We start from the raw sequence: 7404 nt of genomic DNA on the forward strand, positions 1-7404 counted from the left end.
CTTCCAAGTGGAGGCTCAGAGAGGCTCAGTAATGCACAGCAAGTCCCGTAAATGACAACCACGAGGTCATGGGGCCCACGCACTCCTAACCACAGCAATTCAGCCACTGTACAGCCAGGAGTCTCTGTGGGGTCCAAGAAACGGGAGCAGAGGTTGGAGACCAAGAGGCTGCCACAGCTCTTGTCAGCTCAGACCTGAGAGTAAAACCTTTCATGGGAGAGATGTAAGGAGGAGTCCACACAGGCGACCAACTCAAGAGGGCTTCGTGGAAGATGTGGGCTTTGGGGTTCACTAGTCTGATATGGAGCTCTAACGCCGGCTGGTTGGTCAACTTCTTAACTCTCTTAAGCCCACTGTTTTCTTCTGTAACATGAGGTTAATAACAAGAGTTATCACTCCCTCCTAAGTTTTGGGGGTATCAACTGAGTGTGTAAACCACCTGTTACTAGCACACAGCACTCAATAACTATCATATGGATGGATGATGGAGGGATGGATGGATGGATGGATGGATGATGGAGGGATGGATGATGGAGGGATGGATGGGTATATGGATGGATGATCAACGGTGGGTTGATGGATGGATTGATGGATGGGTGATAGATGGATAGGAAGATGGATGAATGATAGAGGGATAAGAGGATGGGTGGATGGATGGATGGATGGATGGTGGATGGATGGATGGTGGATGGATGGATGAAGGAGGGAGGGAGGGAGAGTGGCAGGAAAGGAGGGGTGGTAGAGGGAGAGAGAGGGATAGATGGGTGGGCACCTACCGCAGGCAGTCTCCGTGCCAGGCATCAAGGAAACAATGACATTAAAATCTGATGTATACAATCCTCATCCTCATGGAGTTTACAAAATAGTGGGATAAATAGACTTATTCAAATAACCACACAAATGTGAAATTGCAGCTGTAACATGTGCTGTACAGCAGAGACACACAATTTTGTGAGGTGCCATCTTGGGATTTGACCTGGTTTGTGAGACCAGAGAAGACTTCCATGACAGGGAGACTTAAGCTGAAGGCTTGTCTGGCATAGGCTGGACATGCCCCATATCCTGTGAGGTGTGGAGCGGGGCAGCGGGAGCAGAGAGGCGGGTGCTGGCTGACCCCACTTCAGAGACGCTCAGGACACAGAACTGACCAAACCCAGCACTTGCCAACCACGGAGCGTATGAGGGGTTGGAGGAAGACGGGCACGGCTCCCCGGCCTTGGACGTCATCCGCAGGGTGGTGCTGCTGCCACTGAGAGAGGGCAGAGGGGTCAAGAGCTGGGTTTGGGCACGTTGGACTGGGTGCTGTGAGACATCCAGGAGGAGGCGCGGGGGAGATGGATGAATGCAGGTGGAGCTCCGGAGCCAGGCCGCTGGGTGGGAGCTGGCGGGAGCGTGGGCGCCATCCATACGTGGCACGGACGAGGCCACCCAGGGAGAAGGGGTGGGGAGGATGGGAAGAAAGAGGGTCTGGTGATCCTCGTGGAACCCCATCACCTGTGGGCTGGGCACCCAGGAGCAAAGGCGCGGCCAGGGAGATGGCTCCAGGCCCAAGGTGGCCATCTGGAGAGTCCAAGGCAGGGGACGGAAGCCGGAAGCAGGGTGGGCTGCGGAGGGAAGGGGTGGGGCACAAACCCGCCCAGGAGCAGTGCCCGCTCGGAAAGTGACTGCCAGCTGCTCTTGGTGCCGCTGCTGCTGTGGTGGCAGGGACGGGGCAGCGGCTCGGGGCGCAGCATGGGGGTGCCCCCCACCCCGGACCCCGGCTGCCTCGGGGGGCTCCTGGCTTGGGTGGGAAATGCAGGCCCAGCTAGGCCGGGTTGGGCTGCGAGGCCCCAGGAAGAGGGCCCGTGGGGCTGAGGGTCCCCTCGGGCTTGGGTAGGCGTCTGTCCCGTGGGCGGGGCCCGAGGGGTACTGCCCAGGCACCCCTGGAGGCCGGGAGGCCCGTCCTGCCATGCGAGGGAGGGGGCCGGCCCCGACGGCTGCGGTGGGAACGAAGGCCTGGTGATCAGCGCGCCATCCATCCCCCAACAACCGCCATGCCCCTGATGATGGTGCCATGTAGGTTCGTGATTCATGGAGATAGTGATGATTACTTTTGTAATAGTTATTTTTTTTTCTATTAAGATTTTATTTATTTATTCATGAGAAACACAGAGAGAGGCAGAGACACAGGAAGAGGGAGGGGCAGGCCCCCTTCGGGGAGCCCGATGTGGTACTCGATCCCGGGACCCCGGGGTCACGCCCTGAGCTGAAGGCAGATGCTCACCCCCTGAGCCACCCAGGCGTCCCTGTAATAGGAAGTTAAAGGGTTGTGTGGCGATGGGTCAATTTGGAGGAAATAGAAATACGATCATTTTTAAGTGAGTGACTAGACTGAAGGAAGAACCAAATTGCATGTACGCACATGTGACTGTGTATATCTCTGTGAGTGTGTGTACACTGCATATATGTGTGGATGGGTGTATACGTGTGTACGTGTGAGAGTGTGTGCATATGTGTGAGTGTTATGTGTGTGCGTGTGCATGAATGAGTGTGTGTACGTGTGTGCGTGTGCTTGCACATGTCTGAGTATGGAAGTATAACCATGTGTGTACATGTGAGAGTGTGTGCACATGTCTGAGTGTGTGCATAAGTGTGTATGTGTGTGCATGAGTGAGTACATGTGTGCATGCAGGTGTCTGAGTGTATGTGTGCACGTGTCTGAGTATGTGTATACATGTGTGTACCTGTGAGTGTGTACCTGTGGGTATATGTGAGAGCAAGTGCACATGCCTGAGTGTGGGCATGAGTGTGTGTACATGTGTGCACGTGCATGCATGTATCTGAGTGTGTGCGTGCACGTGTCTGAGAGTGTGGATGTGTAAGCATGTGTGTACATGTGAGAGTGTGCACATGTCGGATGTGTACGCGCGTGCATGCGTGTGAGTGGAGCCCCAGTCCCGAGCCTCGCCCGAGAAGCAAGGAGTAAGGTGGACAAGGGCCCTGAGCAGCCCGCTCTAGTACTGAGTCCCGAGCCCTCAGGAGAATGGACTTGTACGATATTGAGGTCCAGCTGCCAGGTCCCCAGGACGGCCAGGCGAAGGACAATATGAACACAGGAAAAAGTTCTGCTCCAGGTATGTGTGTGTGCGCGTGCACGTGTGTGGCTGCCCTTCTGAGAGTGAGTGCTGCACGGATAGCACACAAGTTTCTAGAATGCTCCAGTGCCCGTGCTTTGGGAGGTGACCCCACCAGGTGCATGTCTGGGGGCAGCAGTGAGGGGATGTGACAGGCGCTTGCTGCCTCCTCTCCTTCTGGCACTGCGCCTCCAGCTCGGCCCTTCCCGGCCAGGCCTCCGCAGCCCACCCTGCTTCCGGCTTCCGTCCCCTGCCTTGGACTCTCCAGATGGCCACCTTGGGCCTGGAGCCATCTCCCTGGCCGCACCTTTGCTCCTGGGTGCCCAGCCCACGGGTGATGGGGTTCCACGAGGATCACCAGACCCTCTTTCTTCCCATCCTCCCCACCCCTTCTCCCTGGGTGGCCTCGTCCGTGCCACGTATGGATGGCGCCCACGCTCCCGCCAACTCCCACCCAGCGGCCTGGCTCCGGGGCTCCACCTGCATTCATCCATCTCCCCCGCGCCTCCTCCTGGATGTCTCACAGCACCCAGTCCAACGTGCCCAAACCCAGCTCTTGACCCCTCTGCCCTCTCTCAGTGGCAGCAGCACCACCCTGCGGATGACGTCCGAGGCCGGGGAGCCGTGCCCGTCTTCCTCCAACCCCTCACACGCTCCGTGGTTGGCAAGTGCTGGGTTTGGTCAGTTCTGTGTCCTGAGCGTCTCTGAAGTGGGGTCAGCCAGCACCCGCCTCTCTGCTCCCGCTGCCCCGCTCCACACCTCACGGGATATGGGGCATGTCCAGCCTATGCCAGACAAGCCTTCAGCTTAAGTCTCCCTGTCATGGAAGTCTTCTCTGGTCTCACAAACCAGGTCAAATCCCAAGATGGCACCTCAGGGTCACCCGAGGGCAGAAGCCTGGAAGAGGGTGATGCTGCGCCCCCACCCACAGCCCCCTCCTCTTGCTCCAGTTCCACTGGCCTCTTGGGGCCCCTCCCCGCCTCCTGGCTCACCCACGGGGCCCTGACTCCTGAGCCCGGCCCAGTGCCACCCATCGCTTACCCGGGTCCCCGCAGCCCCTGGGCACCGGCATGTGGCAGGGAGTCCCCCCAGGAAGCAGCACCTCCACCGCCCTGTGTGCCTTGTCTCTGGGAGCCCTGCCCCTCACGCCCCGTCCCCAGCCTTTTCCCCCAGAGGTGGCACATCTGCCCGCACACACACCATGCGATCCCCGGCCTGCCCCCTGCCCTCCTGCCCCCAGCCCTCCAGTCCCCCTGCCCCCAGCCCTCCTGCCCTCCCACCCCCCTGCCCTCCTGCCCCCCAGCCCCCCAACCACCCAACCCCTGGACCCCCAGACCCCCTGCCCCCCGACACCCCCCCCATACCCGGATCCCTGCCCTCCTGCCTTCCTACCCTCCAGTCCTCCTGCCCTCCAGCCCCCCAGGCCCCCAGCCCCCCTGCCCTCCTGCCCCACCTCTCCCTCCCTTCCCACCCACCCTCCTTCTCTCTCAATGGCTCCCCATTCCGTCCTCCATTCTACGGAGGCCCAGGAGCTCTTCACACTCCTTAGTACTTGTGTGTGCAAACACCATCCTAAGCATCCCGGAGTCTTGGGCGCTTTCCTGCTAAAAGCCACTCAGACCATCATGACCCAGGCACAGAAGCCCACTCCCCAGCCTGGTTCAGGGGGACCTGCCCCCATCCACCCCTGGCCTCCCCGGACTGTCCAGATTCTAAAGGAAGATCCTCCAGGGCCGTGGGGGGGTTGGTGCAGCATGCCCCTGAGCGTGCACCTCCCTGTGAGCGCGGGCTCGGCCTGCCACTCAGCCCTGGCACGGAGGCGATCCAGCACTTTCCCCACGGCGGCTAGTGTCCCCTTCACACAAAGCCGCCTGGAGGAAAACACCTGCCCGGGACCCACTCCTGCCAACACGTGGCCTCCCCCAGAGGACAGGGCAGGGAGCGGAGGCCTCGTGAGCCTGGGCCGGCCACCCTGGGGCCTCCCCAGCACTTCGTCCAGCACCAGGCAGCTCATTAAAGGTGCATTAACTGGATTAGCTGGTCCCGGGGGAAGGGGGGGCAGCTTCTCAGAACAAGCAGATGCACCATGCAGACAGCCCCGCAGGACCGTCGCCCAGCACGGGGGCCCACAGTGGGGCTGCCCCAGCAGGTATCTGCAGTGAAGGCCCTGGGGACGTGGGGACCCAAGCCCAGGCCAGCGGGGGATGGAGCTTGGGGCAGCGGTGGGCATCTGGGACTTGTGCACTCAGCCGGCACCTGCTCCTTACTGGCTTTGGGACCTACACCTGTAACCTTGGCTCCAAGAGACTAGCTTTGCTCACCTCCTGTCGGGTCTCAGCTTGATCAGGGCTCCCCTCCCGCCCTGCCCCCGTGCATCCCCATCCCCTCCCCAAGCTGCCTGCAGGCTGACCACCCAGGTGCCCCCCTCCTCCGTGGGTGAGGGTGCTACTGACCACGTGTGCTGGCTCACCGCTGTCCTCCCCAAACGCAGGAGCAGACATTTGTGCAAGCAGCTAGGGGCGGGGGGGGGGGGGGGGGGCTCCTGACACCAGTTGGAGAAGCTGCAGGCCTCCTGGAGACTCAGGAACCCCAGCGTGCGGGACGGAGCCAGCCCCCCACCCTTCTTCTCAAGGAGTGCGGCCCACGGTGGCCTGGCCCTGGCCCAGTGGTCCTTGCACGCAGGTCACGTCTCCCCAGAGTCATGCACGCACTGCAAGGCCGCTTCCTGTGTGAGACCCCGGGGAGGGGGTGACAACCAGAGGCCCTGAGAGCCTCCCCTGAGAAGGGGCAGCACAGAAGCCATCTGCGCTGCTCACCCTGCCTTGTGCCGCACTCCCTGAGCCCTGAGCCTGAGCCCCCAGCCCGGCTGGCGCTGCCTCCAGGCCAGTGGGCAGGTGCCAGCCACGGGCAGCAAGACCTCCAGGGGGACCCGCCCTGAAGCCAGAACCCGGGGGACAGCAGGGAGGCAGCCCACCAGCTGCACCTGCACCTCCCGCAGTGACTCCGACCTTGGGCCAGGCCACCTCTTTAGGATAAGTGGACAGCCCCTCGCCCCTCTGCCGCTGCCTGGGCTCCGGGGTCCCGTTGGGCTCCGTGCACGTGGGAACAGATTCCCTCGGATGCGCTGGGTGGGAGGGAGGCAGCTCTTCATCCTCTTTTGGAAAAGAGGTTTAACAAGTGGCCAGAAACTCTAGACTGTGGCCGGTACCTCCACTGTGATGAAGAAAGCGTTGGTTGGTAATGAAGCGTAAGAGGAGCAGCCGTCTCCGGGCGGCCTGGGAGCCAGCGGGTCCCAGGGTCTCAGGGGCTGCTCTCCCGCAATCGGGGGACGGGCCCTCGGTCTGGGTCTCGGGGACCGAGTGCCGGCCAGTGTCGGGGGGTGTGAGGTGAGCCCGTGTTTGGCGGGGCCTACTTGTGTGGGTTCACACGGCCTCCCAGTTAGTTTACAAACGCCTCTAGCAGAGAGAACCTTCTCAGAGGCCCCAGCATCGGATGTGCTTGGCCCGGAGGACCTTGGAGCACCTCCTCCTCCGAGGAGACCCCTCCACCAGGGCGTCCCCACCCAGAGGCCAAAGGCCTTCCGGGGGCTCTGGGGGTGGGCTCAGGGGGCTGACAGGTCCCTGGGGTGTGGGAACCCGGCCCTCCTGCCCGCCGTGCCTGGCACAGCGAGGGGGTCTCTGCAGCTCGCCCCCCACCCAGGTGCTCAGCACCCCGGACCCTGAGTGGAGGAGTAGGAGCAGAAACGCTGCCCCCCCCCAGGCGGCTGTGGGGAGGGCTCCAGGGCAGGGGTGCAGCTCCCGCTGAGCCCCACTTTCTCTCACTCACGCCGCCCGGAACAGGCCTAACAGAACGCAGCAGGAGACGTGGGGTCCAACGTCCTCATCCCGACGGAGCGACCCCAGGTCCGGACAGCTGAGCGGGAGCAGGTCCTCTCCCAGCCCCGCCCTGGATGAGAACGTGCCTCAGCCAAGCCCAAATCGCAGCCTGGGAGAGACGCTGGGCCACACGCCCCAGGCAGCTGCACCACCAGCCCAACCCAGAGAAACCGAGGCATCGGAATCGTTGGAGATGCTCGGCCTCAGGGTAGTTTGTTACGCAGCAACACGTAACTGATGCAAGCCGTCACCGTCCGCGTTTCATTTTGCACAACCAGTCTCCGTAAGGCCCGTGTGAGGGAGGCAGGGCCCGCAGGTGGTGCCGGACCCTCCCAGGGGCTCCGGGCTGAGCGGAGAGCAGGTGGGTGAGGCTCTGGGCCAGGGACCCTGTCCTGTCTCAGGGTGGATGCCTGGAA

This window comes from Vulpes vulpes, chromosome 16 (assembly GCF_048418805.1).
Source record: "Vulpes vulpes isolate BD-2025 chromosome 16, VulVul3, whole genome shotgun sequence".
NCBI classification, from domain to species: Eukaryota; Metazoa; Chordata; class Mammalia; order Carnivora; family Canidae; genus Vulpes; species Vulpes vulpes.